This window comes from Helianthus annuus, chromosome 16, assembly GCF_002127325.2.
Source record: "Helianthus annuus cultivar XRQ/B chromosome 16, HanXRQr2.0-SUNRISE, whole genome shotgun sequence".
Classification (NCBI taxonomy): Eukaryota; Viridiplantae; Streptophyta; class Magnoliopsida; order Asterales; family Asteraceae; genus Helianthus; species Helianthus annuus.
The window spans coordinates 60,129,880-60,147,971 of NC_035448.2; the positions used below are offsets into that span (position 1 = coordinate 60,129,880).

Sequence of the window (18,092 nt, forward strand, 5' to 3'; positions counted from 1 at the left end):
TTCAAGACCCGTCGCCGACGGGTTGATGGCCGTCGGCGACGGCCTGCCAAAATCAGAAAACGGGAATTTGATCAAATGGGGGTTTAATTCGATTTTGATTGGCCCAAGCTCATTGATGACGGGAGTTACAACATTTTTGGAGTTTGAAAAACATCTTTGGAGCCATTATTCATCATCCCTTGACTACCAATTGATCTCCAATCCATATTCCATCCTTTCAAGAACAAAATCACGATCCGAATCAAAACCCTAGCTCATCACCATCACAATCATCCTTCCACATTCAATCCATCCATCACCACCAACCATTCCTAAACCCGAATCATTCCACCATCCACCCTCAAGCTCCAAGATGATCCAATTGAAGTCTTGTGCATCCGTTGATTGTACCGTTTACACCATGAGCGGCTAATTTCTTGGAGGTTTCACCCCGGTGTAGACTTTTGTAAGATTTAGGGTTTACTATGTTTTGTTGATTGTTTTGTGACAACTTGAATTGCGTTTGAATCTGAGACAATTGTCCTACGTTGGTATTGAATTTGCAAATTGTCGAGTGAATGATTAAATTTGACTTTGTGAAATGAATGCACGTATTTATGCTTTGTCTTTTGGTAGGATTTGTTAGTCCAAAGTAACGAAGTGTATCATGGTCCGTTGTTTACAACGTTGATAGCGATTGACACCTAAGCTTTGTGATTGCGACCCGTTAACGAACTAATTCAAGTAAAGCTAATTAAAATACATAGTAACCCTAGGTCTTGCAATTGTTGAAACCGGGTGTGAGCCTTGTTTTCTTATTATTGTTTAAACAATCATTTTCACTTCTTGCAATTAGTAGTTAATTTTAGTTAATCGTTTTAGTAATTTCAACTCACATCTTTCAATCAAACCAAAATATTCAAAAAAAAAAACAAGTTAGCAAGCTTCATAAAAGTGACAACTTTTCATAATTCAATCAAATCCGCACACAAACCACATACTCTTCGTGGTTCGACCCCTTGCTACCACTAGCTATTTGTTAAGGGTAATTAGGGTATATAAATATTATCTTTGACCGGAGCGCGACACTCCGATCACCCACACATCAAATACTTCGAGAACTTGAATTAGATTTTGGGGCATCTCGTCCTTGGATGAGATATTGCCGGTACGTTGGAATGCATCGCACTTCCTAACAAACTCTATGGCATCTTGAACTACCATAGGCCAATATAAACCGCAATCAAAGACTTTTTATGCGGTTGTGTGTGGACCATGGTAACCTCCCGTCAATCCCTTATGAACGTGCCTAAGAATTTCTAACCCCTCTTCTTTCGGCACACATCTCCTAAGTATGCGATCTCCTCCTATCCTAAAGAGGTATGGGTCATCCCATATGTACTTCCTCGCATCCTGATACAACCTCCTCTTTTGTTGAGCACTCATATCCTTCATCACATACCTGTTTGCAAGGTAGTTTGCCAAATCGCTAAACCATGGCAACCCTTCCTTCTCCGCCGCAATAAAATCAATGGACTCGTGAGGGAATCTATCTCCTATCACCTCCTCACGAATCTCCTCCCTACTCGGATCCTCTAAACATGAAAGATGGTCGGCCGAGACGTTCTCCGCTCCTTTATTGTCCTTAATTTCTATGTCAAACTCGGTAAGAAGGAGAATCCATTGTATGAGACGAGGCTTAGAGTCCTTGTTTTGGAAGAGGTAATGTAAAGCCGAATGATCTGTGAATACTATTGTCTTTGAAAGTACGAGGTATGAACGAAACTTATCGAATCCAAACACTACGACTAAAAGCTCCTTCTCGGTGGTGGTGTAGTTCTCTTGGGCGTCATTGAGGGTTCTACTCGCATAGTAGATCAGGTGAAAGTGGTTCTCTCGTCTTTGCCCCAAAACCACACCGACTGCCTAATCACTCGCGTTACACAAGAGCTCAAAGGGCAAGCTCCAATCGGGTGATATAAGAATGGGTGCACTCACGAGTTTCTCTTTGAGGAATTTAAATGCTTGAAGACACTCCTTGTCAAAGACAAAAGGAACGTCCTTCTCTAAGAGTCGGGTCATGGGGCATGTGATTTTGGAAAAGTTCCTAATGAAGCACCTATAGCAGCCCGCATTGTAACAACCTGACTTTCCGGGTCATTACTTGTCACTGTCATTTCTCGCTTAATTGCTTGTACTCCCGAGATTTTGATTATCGCAAAGGGTTTAAACTATATTTTATAACGCATTTTAAATGCTTATTACAACGCTTATCCAAAACGCAGTTATTGCATTTAAACGCTGTTTACAACACATACTATTTAAACGCATTTTATTGCATTACACATCGCTTGCTTAGACTAAACGCTATCACAACACAAACTCAACGCAAACTCGAAACACGGATTTACTTTATGCATTTCCTTGTGTTATGTGTGTTACTTATGTGATTATTTGTTTAATGTTATGTGGTTATCTCAACGCAACGCTTATACGCTCAACGCTCACTCGCAACTCGCTTAAACGCATCGCATCACTTAACAAACGAAACAAAGTTCGGAAACCAACAAAAGGCAACTCAACTGATCGAATGGACTTCCGTCCGGATGACCATCCGCTCGGATGGCCATCCGACCGAATGGCCATTCGACCGGAAAACTCATTCGACCGGACACCTCATTCCACCGAACGCCACTCTCCACTGACTTAACTCTCCTCTCACACTATAAATACTACCCGTACACCTCCTTTCTCTGATTTGACACCTCCATCCGACCACACGAACTCAAGTCATTCTCAGTCACTTCTAATCGAGATTCAAGGCTATTTCGTAAGTACTTCTCCTCAAATCTTGTACAACCTTCATCTCTAATCACTTCTACATCATCTTCTTCATCAAAATCACACATAAACACTTACTTTTTCTCTGAAATCACTGATTTGTACCTCTTGAAGGTAGTGTCCACCTGTTTTGCTCCGGCAAACAGACAACCATTTGATCGAGAATGGTTCTAAATCTGAAGGATTTCACACTTTTTAACTTGAATCTCAACAAGATTTCAACACTTTCTAACTATTTTCAAACTTTTCTTCAAATTTCTACTCAAAACCGAGGAATCGGGACGCATTTAGGCTCCCTACTCATTCTTTATTAGAGAACCGGCTTGAAAACGGATTTCCATCGGAGAGATGACCGATTTACGGGTCAAACATGAAAGATCACCAAGAACAGCTCGACTGATCAAATGGGGTGGTACCCATCCAATCGAATGAATTGAATGTGGTGTGTTTCCGTTGTTTGACACGTCGTTACGCCGTCTCTGTTAACTCCGTTAAACTTCAAACTTTAAACTTTTACTTAGAAAAATTTTACAAATTTTTGATATAACAGATCGCCCACTCGAGTGGCCAACCGATCGGATGACCATCCGATCGGATGATCATTCAACCAAGTGACCTGTGCCTTATACTAATCCTTGTTCGAAACGATTTGACTAAACTTCAAAGTTAAACAATTTTACAAACAAAAACGTCTCATTCGAATGGCCATCCGTTCGAATGGTCATCCGCTCGGATGACCATCCGCTCGGATGACCATGCGCTCGGATGACCATCCGCTCGAATAGAGGCTCATCCGTTCAAACCACCATTCGACACTTAGCACATCCGACATTCTGTTTACGCACTGTTCAACGCTTACGCTACTGTTATATGCTCAGGCTAACTCTAACGCGCTCCCTTCAATCCAATCAAGTTGTGTTTACCTGTTAAACACATACTGTGAGTATGCTCGAACCCATTTTCTTTTAACGCACTTTGGGTGTTACATTCGTTCTCTATCAAAACACAAAAACACACAACGCAAACACTTTATAACGCTAACCACTCCCGCATGTTATACGTGATCTATGAATGCTTGTACTATGCTTACAGTGTTACACTATACCGCCTCTAGCAACGATAGTACTACAGTTTGGACTCAGCACCTGTCGTGGACCGGGGTTGCTAGGGATCACATCACTTTACTTCACGTGTTTGCTGAACATGTGTTGCGCATACTCTACAACGCAGTCTCGTGGTTAAGTTGTATACATTGTTTGGTAGTTACTTGCTTTCGCCCGTTACGTGATACATGTTGGTTATGCGTAAAACGCTTTCTATACTATATGCTATGCAAACTTGTGTACTCACCTTTACATTTTATGTATTGACTTTATTTTAACGTATGTGACAGGTTGATAGGATGATATGCTGTGACGAAACAAGCTAGGAAGTCTTGAAACCCGCTAAATAAAATCTGAGTTGTCGGAATAGTGTTTGTTTATGAGACACGCTATCTGTAATGACTGTTATTACTTTATATGTTAGTAGTATGGGATATTAACGTTAAATATATTGTCATTAATAGTTGTTATGGATTCTCTTGGACAATCTGTTTCGCTCAGTGCCACGCCCCGATGTTTCCGCCATCGGTTGGGGTGTGACACGCATGACCAAGAAAGCTTTGAATTGATTTCACACTCGTCGGTGGAGGAAGCCTACTAATCGTGTCTATCTTAGCCCTATCCACCTCTATGTCAGCCCGAGAAATCTTGTGACCTAAAACTATCCCCTCCGTCACTATGAAGTGACACTTCTCCCAATTCAACATCAACTTCGTCTCTACGCAACTCTTCATCATCCTCTCAAGATTACCTAAGCACCGATTGAACGAATTGCCATAAACCGAAAAGTCGTCCATGAAGATCTCCATGGAACTCTTAACCATATCTTGAAAAATAGCAACCATACACCGCTGAAAAGTAGCCGGAGCGTTACATAATCCAAACAGCATGCGTCAGTAAGCGTACGTGCCTTTGCGACATGTAAAAGTCGTCTTCTCTTGATCCTCTGGTGCAATGGGGATTTGGAAGTAACCTGAAAATCCGTCGAGGAAAAAATAGAATTGTTGCCCCGCCAGACGCTCTAGCATTTGGTCAATGAACGGAAGCGGGAAATGGTCCTTTCGGGTGGCGTCATTTAATTTTCGGTAATCAATGCATACTCACCAACCGGTGACCGTGCGTGATGGGATGAGCTCATTTTTCTCATTCATAACAACTGTCATCCCCCCTTTCTTTGGGGCAACTTGAGTAGGACTCACCCATGCGGAATCGAAAATGGGGTATATCAACCCAGCCTCTAACAACTTCATTACTTCCTTCTTCACCACCTCTTGCATGTTTGGATTGAGGCGCCTTTACGGTTGCACCACCGGTTTATAAACCTCCTCCATAAGAATCTGTTGTGTGCAAAAAGTGGGACTGATCCCCTTTATATCTGATAACCTCCATGCAATTGCCCCTTGTGTTCTTTCAACACCTCAATCAACTTCAACTTCTCCTCCTCTGTCAACTTAGAAGAAATGATGAAGGGCATGTTCGATTTCTCTCCTAAGAATGCATACTCTAAGTGTGATGGAAGGACCTTAAGCTCTAAGGGCCGAGGAATATCTATGGGAGCACTCTCATCACTAATCTCAATGAGTTCCAACGTCTCGGGAACCCACAACTCCCCCCCTCCCATCTTCTAGGGGTTCTTCTTCAACCTCCTCGTCAATAACTCCCTCACTCACCAAGTCGGCTCCACTAATATACTCAAGACACGTGTCGACGCATGAAATGAAAGAGTTTAGAAAGTAAACGGAATGATACGACCCACTATCCTCATCTCTACCACTAGGGTGTTGCATGGCCCTATCATCTCGAATGTGACAATCTCATCGCCCGCGTGAAGTGAAATCTTACCGTCAAAGACATCTATGATTGCCTTTGCGGTGCGAAGGAATGGATGGCCTAAAATGATAGGAACTCTCTCGTCGGCCTCCATGTCTAAAACAACGAAATCTACGGGGAATACGAACTTATCAACCTTAACTAGCAAATTTTCTATGATCCCACGTGGATATTTGACCGAGCGGTCGGCCAATGACAATGACATGCATGTGGGCATAAGCTCTCCTAATCCTAGCTTCTCGTAAAGAGAGAATGGCATCAAGTTGATGCTAGCACCTAGATCGGCTAAAGCATGAGCGGGAGTAACGGCACCCCCCGAATAGGCATGGAATGGTGAATGTGCCCGGGTCGGTTAGTTTCTCCGGTAGCTTGTTTAAAACCACCACGGGACAACCTCCGGTCAATGGGATGTTCGAAAGCTCACCTATCCTATCCTTATGCTTGAGAAGGTCCTTAAGGAATTTTGCATATTTAGGCATGGACTGAAGGGCCTCTATGAATTGGAAGATTGATTTTTAGTTGTTTGAACATCTCGAGAAATTTCCCGTATTCCTTAGCGTATTTCTGATGCTTAAGGTGGATGGGGTATGGGACGCGTGAATGATCAACGAGTGGTGACGGCCTAACCCCTACCGGTCGTTTTTCTACACTCTTCTCTACTTGAGGCTCCTTGGTGTGTGCAGTACTTGCTGGGTCTAGCCTAATGTGCACCTTACCGGGAGTCTCCATCTCTATCTCCTCATCTACTTGTTCCTCTTCCTCATCCTCGACTCTCTCTTTCTAACTACCTCTCCTAACGACCTACCACTCCTAGTAGTGATTGCCTTCAGTTGGCCAGATGGGTTTTGTTGGGTATTACCTGAGAACTAACTGGAAGGCCTTTCTTGCAATTGATGATTTATGTCACCGACTTGCTTTGAAGGTCCAAAAAGTTAGAATGGTTGTTCTTTAAGAATGTGGCATTGTCTTCTAGGGTTCTTTGAGTAGCTTCTAAGGTTCGTTGGTTGGCCTCTAAAGTTCTTTGGGTTGGTTGATCCTTAACAAGTAATTGGGATAACAAAGATTTTATCTCATCTAGACCACTACCCAAGTCTTGGTTATTTGAACCTTGATTGTTTGACCCCCCACTAGAATATTGCCTATTTGAACCCCCTGAGGTAAACTGACCCTGTGAACCCCCACCAGAATACTGACCCTGAGTGTTTGACCATGAACTACCAAACTGACCCTGTTGATTTGAACCCCCACCAGAATAATAACCCTGCCCCCTGTTTTGATTTGAACCTGTTTGGAAACCAGGGGGTTACCGGAAGAACGAAAGGTATTATTGTTACTATGCCAATTGGACCCTAAATTTGAATTGTTGAAAGGGTTCGTTGGACCTCGGTTTGCTATGAACTCAACCTGCTAAAAAGTGAGCATGGGACAATCTATGGTATCGTGACCCCCTACATACCTCACACCTATCTACCCTAGCTCTTAAGTCATGAATCTCTTTGGTAAGCTTCCTCTCAAGGTTTTCCATCGCCGCGGCCATCGATGTATCCAAGCTAACTTGGTGTACTCCTCGACCGGCCGAGGAAGTACTAGACATAGAAATGGAAGTCCTGGTGACAACGTGGTGATCGATGTCGGAATGTGCGAAACTCTCAAAAAGGTCGTTGCATTCGGCCACTGTTTTTTTTCCTATGAGGTGGCATCCTGCTGAAGTATCGAAACGGGCTCGAGTCTGAGGAGTGAGACCGTTGTAGAATTTCTCTACAAGTGCCCAATCAGAAAGACCGTGTTGGGAGCAACGAGATAGCAAAGTTTGGAATCTCTCCCAGGCTAGATGGTACGGCTCGTCAGGCTCCATCCGGAACGAATGGATCTGATCACAAAGTCGAGATGCCTTGGCGGGTGGGAAGTATTTAGCTAGGAAGGCATCTTGAAGGGTGGCCCAAGTGGTAAATGTACCTGCGGGCTGCGAATCAAGCAAGGTGGCTGCGCAGCCCGCAAGTGAGAATGGGAAGGCCTGTAGGAAACGGACATCAAGGTTAGCACCCTCTATAGAGAAGGTACCACAAAGGCGGGAAAGGTGGTTGATGTGAGCAGGTGCGTCCTCGTCATCACGGCCGTGAAATTGACACGAGTTAGTGATAGCGGTCATGATATACGAGGGAATTTGCCAAGACTTTTCATTGTCGATGGTGGGTAAAGTGATGGGTGAATTCACACTGGTAAAACCGGCGGTGGAGCGTTGGTGAATAGTTTGCTTTGCAACAATATGGACTACGGGTGGCGGACTCGGAGGACGGGTGGGTGGTGGGGAATTATGGGGTGACGACTTCAGAGAGAAGTCAAATGCTGGTGGTTTAGATTGGAGAGTAGAGTCAGAAAAGGCAGAAGATGAAGTAGAAGTTTTACTAACCTTAAAACTAGAAGACGAGGAAACAGGCTGGTCAATCGACGGCTTCGGTGGTCCAGGCGAGCGTGTATGGGGCATTCACTGCAAAACTGAAAATAGACAAGTAAGACGACTCTAACGAAAGACTCAAAAATATAGAAGACACTAAAATTACTTAGACTCTTACGAGTCAAAAACACAAATAGCTCGTAATGATATCAGTAAATATAATATCCCTAAAATTTTTAAATTTAAAATAAGAGTTATTACCCGAATAGATCATGGGTAAATTGACCGATAGAAATATAAAGTATTTTGGCAAACGTAGGAACCGTTTAATAATTAAATTATAAAAATACATTATATTTGAACCTACTCCATTTTTAATGAAACTTGGTTCAAAATGTAGATAAAAATATTCCCGTTCTAATGACATATTCATTGTTTTACAAAACGTCATATTTTAGAAGTTATAAGCGTCAAATAAGTGAAGCAGATAAATTAATTATAATATATATTAAATAAAATAATACTAAATCAAAACTTACAAAGAAATCATTTGATTTCATTTGGTGTACGTGTCTTTGTGATCAGAAGAAGTAGCGTCGCCATCAAGCTACATCCAAGTATAAATAGGACATAAAGGTTTTCTAAATTTTGCACAGATCCTTCCTTTCTCTCTCGCTTTCTTTCTTTACTCATATACATACCCTATTTTTTTAATATTTCACCCCATGAATCCTACAAAGCCTTGCCCCATTTTAAGTGTTTTAACCCATATCATTGATACCCTGTCCGATTGACGTAGGGCCCCGTAACAAATGTCAAGGCTCTGCCTAACTAAGTTTGTTGTGTTCTGTCTCGTGACGTAGGAATAAAGTGAATTGGGTTACTATACTTAACATGAGTGCATTATATATTTTATTAAATAATTCAAGAGTTATACCCAAGATATACCAACCCTCCTTAAAATATTTTAAACACCCCCAATTGTCCTAAAATACACCCCGTATATGAAAATCGGCTCCAAAATCCTTTTACCTCATTAAATAACAAATAAAAACAATAAATTAGGTCTGTCGCGGGGCGCGACAGACTCCTTGTGATTCTACGCGGGCCGCGAGCGAGGGGATAGGTGGCACGGCCCGGAGCCGCCACGTGGCATAACACGCGTCAAACCCACCGGTGACTCACCCACCCTATTGCCGCCTTCCTGGTCGTCGCAGGCCGCGAAGGCCCTTGATGTTTCTTACGCGGGGCACGACAAAGTGCCAACCAGGCACTATAAATAGGAGGTGGAGGCTTCAGTCTCAAATCATTTAGAATTATCAATCTCTCTCGAATTCTCTTATATTAGAAGTAATACTTGGGTATTATACCCTCCCCCCTTAAATAACGAAGTTATGCTCCGTTGTAAGTATCATAACCCCTGGATACGTATTAGATACGCTGCCCGATTGATCTAGGGTTCCGTAACGGCCGTCGTGGTTCTGCCCGACGTAGTCGTTGGAATGCCGTCTCGGGGAGGGTATTACTAATGTTAAAATGGGTTATTATACTAACGCGTGTGCATTTGTGTAATTTATAGATTGTCACCAGGAAACCCTTACAGCAAACCTAAGACAACAATGTGAGTAATCTCTTTTTTTGCAAATTGTTTTTACAAAACCTCACTTAACTAAATATATATTAAACAGTTATTGAGTATTTGTAAGGATACAATTATCGTCAGTATGTTGGGGTTTTGTATACAAAATTAGTTACTGCCTTGTGAGGAGTAACTTTTCCACAAGTCGGGTTTGACAGTACCGTGGGTGGTAATTGGTATGACTTGGAAACAAATGTAATTGCGAGACCGCCCTCAATACTGTACAATGGTTTTTATTAAACTTGATTAAACTGAGATTCACTCACCAGTATTTCCTGCTGATAAAATGTTTTAAACACGTGTTTCAGGTAACTTAGTGTGAAGCCAATAAAAGCCAGCTGGAGAACACTGAAGACTTAGAAAAGTGTCAATAAAGTTACATAATAAAAAAAAGAGAATTGTTTTCAATAATGGGATTATTCCCTATAAATGTATCAAAATGAGAAATCGGGTTTTGTCCCACTTATAAATGTATTATCAGAGAAACTTGGGTCTTATCCCATTTCTTTATTTTAAATATTTTGGTGTTTAACTCTGATAAAATATTTCCTAACTACGGTGCTGATGAAATTTCCGCTGCCAAATTGATAAACACCGATACCACTGAAACTGGCTCACGGCTCCCGCTCCCAGGATGGGGTCGGGGGTTGTGACAGAAGGTGGTATCAGAGCCACTGGTTTAAGCTATCTAGGTGTTCTTTTAATACTTGAAACTTAAACCTTATGTTAGGAAATTAATATGACAATTTATGTGTTATCCTGTGTAGATAAATATTAATTCATATTATGATTTTTTTGAGTTCAGAATATGAGTAACTAATATGATTAGATGTACCCATAGGCTATCTAGGCAGATGTATTATACTACACTCTTATACAATTAGTAACTTAGGGTACCACCTTGAGTTACATCATTTCATAAATAAATGAATGAACCGTATAAAAAAATAATAATAATAATAGAAAAGAAAAAAACTAAAACGAGAATTTAATCATTTTAAGTTCAACACAATTAGGACTCATATACTATTTTCTTCTAACGTAAATTAAGGATTATGAAGGCGTAAATATCAATGTTATGTGTCCTCATGACTTTGTATTATTCAAAATTCATGTAAATGTAAAAGGGGAATAATATGTGATAATATAGTTTGTGTATTGACACTGATATTTTACGTTATATACTGGATAAAAATAATTTGGATGGGTCATATAAATATAAAGTTATATGAATGTATTTAATTATATATAATGCAATATCTAGAAGGGATGGTTCAAATAAAAACCACTTTTATTGTGAAAACTCGAAAACTAAAAAAAAAGCCTAAAAAACACACAAAATTTTTTTTTTCAATTTTTTTATAAAAATCGCTAGTTTTTATATATAAAAAAAACTTTTTTTCAAAAAAACTTTTTTTTTTTGTAGTACACATGTGTAATAATACACATGTGTAATAATACACATGTGTAGTACACATACACATGTGCAGTATTACACATGTGCACTACACAATTTTTTTTTTAAATTTTTTTTGTTTATATAAAAAAACCTGCGAAATTTGGTTTGCAAAAAAAAAAATTTTTGTATGTTTTTTTGGCTTTTTTTAATTAGTTTTCGAATTTTCACAATAACTAGTGGTTTTCATTTGAACCTTCCCCATACCTAGAATGTATATAGTACTATATAACATATATAGTTGATTCATAACTATATATATATCTATAACATGTAAGGCAGTATAAATATTTATTAAATACATATGTTTAAACATAAAGAGGTGTGTATAATTTTATACATAAGGCATTAACTTTTAGGGAATACTGATCAATTTACAAATAAGTTTTTGACATAATATTTGTAGATCTAAATATTATGGTTTAAACAGTCGATAAACTATTATAGATCGCAATTATATAAAATATATATACGTATCTATTATATATAATAAATGTGTTAAATTTTGCTGATGTGTCAAGCTATGAGAGCCCTAGATTTTGCTTTTTGGCGGGAAAACCATGGGTCAAAAAGTTTTGTATATGGGTTGGGGCGGGATCCGTATCATGTTTATTTATGACCCGACTATATTTATACGCACATATGTTTCTTTTGCAAACCCTAGATCTGGTTCTTCGTTCTCCTTCTCTTAAACTCTGTCGCTCCATAACCCTAACTCTCAATTCGCCATGGAGGATGCCTATCTGACCCGTGTATGTTGACCCGCTATATTTTGACTCATCTACGTTATTTTCCAAAACCCTAGACAGCCTTCCTTTCCATTCTGCTTCATCTCCATTCTGGTTCACGCATATGCATTCGAACGATTCAAGCATCAGGTATGTTTAATCTTTCCTAATACCAAATCATTTTTCAATTCTATTTATTGTTCCTAAATGGTTACTTCTCCATTTGTGTTTTTGTTGTTAATAATCGTTTCATCTTTTGAGCAATTAGGGTTTTTGTTCCTTAACTGTTATGTAAATTTCTGATTTATATGTTTTTGAGGTTGGTTTTTGGTTGAATTTAGGGGTTTATGATTTTGAACGTGAATTTTTAATGATGAAGAGGGTTAAGTTAGTTCTAACAGTTGATGTTTTCAAAAGCTTTTTGTTCAGTTGAGTGGTTTTTTGTTTAGATTTGTTCATCAATTTGATGTTAAATTCGATTTTGATCCTACAACTATCTTCCTCTCTGTCATTTTCTTTTTTTCTGATTACGGTTTTCTTACGAATCCATTTACAGTTACTATGGAGAAATCAGAGTCGGTGGTAGCCAAAACAAGAGAGGGACGTAGATTTTGACTGGTTGGAAGATAGAGAAAAGAAGTGGGTGATGGTGGATTCAAGCGATTCTGTATTTGTTGATATGGAAACGATTTATCTTGGTGGAAAGGTGAGTTCTTGAATACCCATTTGAGTTTTTAGTGGAAAATGTTTAAAAATGTTTCAGTTTGTGGATTGCACGGAAGGTGTTTGATGAAATGCTTGAATGGGATAACGGTTTTTTTCATAATTTTTGAGTTTATATTGATGGTTCTCTATGTTTTTGTGATTTAGTGGAGTGTTTGTAACTATTATGAAGATTTTTTATGATTCCAACAAGATGGTCAACATAAAATACATGACATTAACAACACCAGTCAACTTAAACAAGTTCTTGGAAGCCATCAAGATACATGTATTTGTTGCATCTGAATATCCTTTCATCCTCACTCTTGAAGATCACCTGACTCCTGATTTTTGGTTTCTTTGCAAGGTTATTCATGCAGTTTACATGGTTTTTGCTGTAGGTATATACCTATTTTAAATACTATGGTGAGGCTGTGCTGAAATGCTAAAAATGCTACCTTTACATGTAGATAGATATGGAGTAAGGACTAAAGCCGGTAAGAAACAATCATCAGAAGATGAAGATGCTGGTGTCAAAATAGCACATTCTGCAGGAGCTTCAATTCGACGACACAATGAACTTGCCTTAAATAAGGTATGTTTTAACATACATATTAATTTTTTTATGAAAATCAAAATATATTCATATGAATTCCAATTTTGGAAAATTGTTGTTTTGACCTTTATAGTCAAAGTGGGACAGGTAAAAGAGCTATATGATGAAATATGACTTCGTTCACCTCACTGAGCGGTGGATGCAGTTAGACTATGATTTGTAACGCAAGTGTGTGGAGGTGACTTCACTGAGCGGTGGATGCGGTAGTATTGTACATGAACGAACTTCATGAGAAGAAGGATGAGAAGGTTCAACCAGTCAAAAAGAAGAAATCATGGACTCAAACTTTCTTTTCAATGTCTAACAAACGCAAGCGGATCACCATGACTAACTGAACACGTAACTTGCACGAGTGTCAAACCGTCAATGAGTTTTTATGTAAGTCCTTAGGTCACATTCTCATCATTCATGTTCACATATCACACTAACTACCAAAACACCTGAGGCGCTGGGAGTCTTTATCGCGTAAAAATTGAATTTTGGCTATTACCCTTATATTAAAATAGTTATAAAAGATATTATATATGTTTATTTTTTCTGTATATGTAAAAGATGTAGGCAGGAAAATGGAAGGAAGGTGATGAACATGTGATATTGTGAACAATTTTAGGCTGTATCATAAATAACCAGTTTGGAGCTACTATAGAGGGATACTTTCATCACACGCTAATGCTTTTACCTAAATTCAGGAGATGCTGAGCTGTCATGGGCTGGAACTATGAACAAACCTAAGTTCTTCAAGTATGCTTCCTCTCATTCCCTTTATAGACATAATTTAATACTGTATTGTTATTATTATCATTATATCTTTTTATTTTTTTGATTAATTATTTTATTTATCGTGTAACCGGAACTGTATGTTTGGTAAATACCAAAGTAGATGATAGTAACAGTGAATAAAATGAAAATTATGTGTGATTTACACGTTAGCAATCCTGGAACTGTATGTTTGTATTAATAAGAAATAGTAATTAATATAACTAAGTTTCCCGAGCCCGGGAAGCAATCCTGGGTAACAAAGTTTGTCCATTCGGTCTATATTTTTTAGGTTGATTTACGGTGTTATTTTGAAATAGACAAGTATTATTTCTTTTTTGAATTATGATTGGACAATAAATTTGGATGAAATTTAATAGCATCAACAGAATTCTTCTTGCGCCAAAATAGAGAGCCACTTCCTGATAATTATATTATTTATTATATAAATAGTATATACTGACTAGATCTTTTTTTGAATTTCTGTATATTATAAACATGATTTAGTTTGTTGATCTAGAGATACCATTTTATGAACTTTTTATCCCACGTGTAGGTTCAGCTAATGTCAACTACATATCAGTATTATGCATATTCTTTAGTAAAACAATAAGACTCATGTTTATTGTATTAGTTTCTGAATTGTTATGCTTCATCCTAAATGGTTGGATGTCTCTCATTACTTCAATATGTATTCATCATAATTATCCGATTTACCCTAAATCAAAGTGTTTTTCTTGATCAATTTTGTGTTGAATATGTTTTTTTTTTGTTTTTGAGTTCTGTGAAATCAGTACATTACAAGGGGCTTTCGATTGCAGATGAAGGAAGGTAGAGGTGGGAGGACAGCGCGATGGTAAATGCTCCGCCATTGTTCGAAACTTATAAGGCATCTATCTCTCCTTTTTTTTCTTAAATTGATGACCCTAAACACGTGACTAATAAGTATCTTCCGATTTGCTTCGGAATCTCGTGGATTTCAAAAATCTAAGGGCATTGTTAATAAATGTTATGGTTAGATTACTCGTAGCATTTTAGTTCTACACAAGATTATCTCATGGGGATAAACAAGCATGTGTTTAATTCTCATATCCTGCGTTCATCAAGTTTTTTTGTATGTGTGTATGATGTGCAGACATGGTTAAAAACAAAGGATTCTTGCCTTTTGGTCCTTCAAAAATTCCTGTTCAGAGGAGTCAGATGAATGACATTATTTTTTCGTTACTTGCAGCATGCAAAGAACCAGATGTTGATACTGGAATCCCGTTTAAAGCTGATGCAATGATAGCCAATCCCCCAGCATATATGGTAACTACCTGACTTGCTTAATCTTTTTAACCATGACATTACATTGCATTAAATTGTTTATTAAGTACTCATTAATTGGACTGATTATGTTTCAAGACATACACTGCTGAGGCACTGAAAATACCCATTCATATATTTTTCACAATGCCTTGGACGTAAGTTCTTGTCTGGTACTGCATCAAGCAACTTTTTTTTCGGAACATGATGGTTGATACACGACTAGCTGTTAATGGGCCATGTTAGAGAACTGTCTAATAAATAATCACACATCTTAGCTTAGTTTGGCTCTTAGTAGAGGTGACAAGAAGGGGTGGTGGGTCTGCTAGCGGGTCAAACGAGTTTGGGTTGAAATGGGTCATTTTTAGGCCGGGCCGGGTCTGATTGGCTGACCAGGATACGCATTCTGTTGTCTGTTTATAATTTACCGTGTAAATGATTTATGCTTTAGTTATGGTATAAAAAAACAAAACTATGATGATAATAAGCTAAATGATTTAGTTGACTTTCAACCTTTGACCCGTTCTCCTTTAAGCTAAAGTTTTTGACTTGACTCATTTGACCCCTTTGAGATTCTAGCTTTTAGTGTATTTTTTAAAATTGTTTTTTTTTTGGGTAGATAAGATTTCTTAGTATTATTTACAAGTGACTTTAATTTTGCATATCAGGCCTACAAGCGAATTTCCTCATCCTCTATCTCGTGTCAAGCAACCGGCTGGTTATAGAGTAAGTTCATTGGTTGAATTACCACATCAAAAATTTACATTCTGTTTACGTAACTTCCGCACAGTTACATAAATAATTTTATGTGTTGTTGCAGCCGTCATATCAAATAGTTGACTCTTTGATTTGGCTTGGAATTCGGGACATGATAAATGATTTTAGGAAGAAAAAGTTAAAGTTGCGGCCTGTCGCCTGTCACATATTTAAGTGGCTCTCAAGCCGAAAGGTGATTTGCATGCACTCTTTTTTATACATTATTAGTTTAGTTAAAGCTGGTTTAGGGTATTCTAAAACCCCGGTGTTTTGCTTAATGATTACCCCGTCGATCTTTTCCTTTTAGACTGTAGTTTAGATGATAAGGCCACATAGAGCTGGGCTTGCACAATCAATATGAACTTCTTTTGTTGAAAACAGGTCCAATGGTAATTATCATTATCATTATAAAAGAGGTGTCCACAACCTCTATTTTTTTCATATTTACAACAATGCCATCCATGGTTTTTTTTCTTCTTTTTGTGTATTCGACCCTTCAAGTTTTAGCATTGCCACTTACACTCCCTAAGTTTTCTAAATACTTCGTAAAATGTCATTTTGATCCCCCTCGAGAATTACGTGCTTATTTTTATGCACGTGGGTCAAATATAATAAAACGTTTTCTTGCTTATTTTTATGTACGTTTTTTTGTTGATCTACGGTTTGTTTGGAAACGAGTCGGGTCAGATATAATTCGTTTTTACTAGGTAGTATAAATTCGAGTTACTTTACGTTTCGACTCCGCTCCAACGCGTGGAACCATTTTTTAACGTTAAAAACACTATTTTCTTACGTGCTTATTTTGAAGTACATTTCGTTATAAATCTAAGTTGGGAAACGTTTCGACGTAAATTTTCTCGGTAATGAGTCAAGTTAGGTCAAATGTTATACGTTTTCGTGCTTATTTTCATGTACGTTTTCAGTTGGTCTATGTTTTGACGTAAATTTTGTTCGGAACGACTCAAATATTAGACGGTATAAGTTTGAGTTACTTTAAGTTTCAACGCCGCCGAAACGCGCGGCGGGTCAAAGTACTATTTATAATTATTAGCTGAAAGTGAAACATGTAGACATATTTAACAGGTTAAACGGGTCAAGAGGTTCTAAACATGTATTAATTTACGTCCTAGATTGTTTTCTTGATCAATTTTGAAACCTTTGTTGGTGTTGGATGTTGCTTTGCACCAAGGAATATTGATGCTTCAAATCATGGTTTGTGTTTACTGTTACAACGAGATAAGGCCTTGACTTGTGATTGCTGTTGCAAAGGGATTATTGTAAAATGTGACAAGTAAAATGTTAAAATGGTCCCTGAGTTTAGGCCCTTTTCGTCACTTCAGACCAAAAAATGAAACTTTTTGTATCTGGGTCCCCCTTTTTGACGTTTTACACCAAGTATCAACCTTAATCATCCTTTGATCGGGTAGGTTTTCAACCTTATATATGTTAAGTTTTTTATTCAGCTAAGATTTCGTGTTTTATTATGCAGATATGCAATGATAAAGATCAAGCAAATTCATGGTTTCGTGGCTTAAAACTGTACTTTACTCGCTTTGTTTTTTTTTTTTTTAAATTAAGGAATTTTGGCTTGAGTTGTAGTCATATAAGTTTAATAAATTTTGGCCTTATTAAGTTTTTAAACTATAATTTGTTTAACCAAGTGATATTAAGCCGATAATAATTGATTTTGTTATGTTTCATGTTGACATATATGTGTGTTATTTGTAGTGGGGATGGATTCTCATAGGTATGTTTACGTTTGAAATAATCAATAGGGTGTAGACGGTGTGTATGTATATAGTGTGTTCCGCTACTTTATTTGGTTTGACCTTTTTTTTTACTTTTTAGAAAGGTATCTTGCTATTCTTTGTGACCGATTGGGTAATAAAATACCCACTTCAAAATTACAACTTTTAATTTATTTAAAGAAGGGGAAAGTGAATACGGTGCTGTCACACACCTAAGCTTAGGTGCAAAACCTCTCAA

The 18,092-nt window shown here is 38.1% G+C and overlaps 1 long non-coding RNA gene across 26 annotated transcripts; it reads left to right on the forward strand.

The window, feature by feature from the left end:
* Window positions 1–11,900: 11,900 nt before the first annotated feature.
* Window positions 11,901–17,806, forward strand: LOC110939996. 26 transcript variants are annotated; one of them, XR_004884249.1, is made up of 12 exons: window positions 11,901–12,121; window positions 12,528–12,677; window positions 12,842–13,070; window positions 13,144–13,268; window positions 13,369–13,667; window positions 13,842–13,866; window positions 13,979–14,030; window positions 14,826–14,901; window positions 15,181–15,353; window positions 16,019–16,076; window positions 16,171–16,299; window positions 17,596–17,806. It is a non-coding gene; the product is annotated as an uncharacterized LOC110939996 (long non-coding RNA). The 26 variants fall into 26 exon arrangements; XR_002592704.2 differs by having other exon boundaries at window positions 15,277–15,353; XR_004884251.1 differs by having other exon boundaries at window positions 14,867–14,901.
* The last annotated feature ends 286 nt before the right edge of the window (window positions 17,807–18,092 follow it).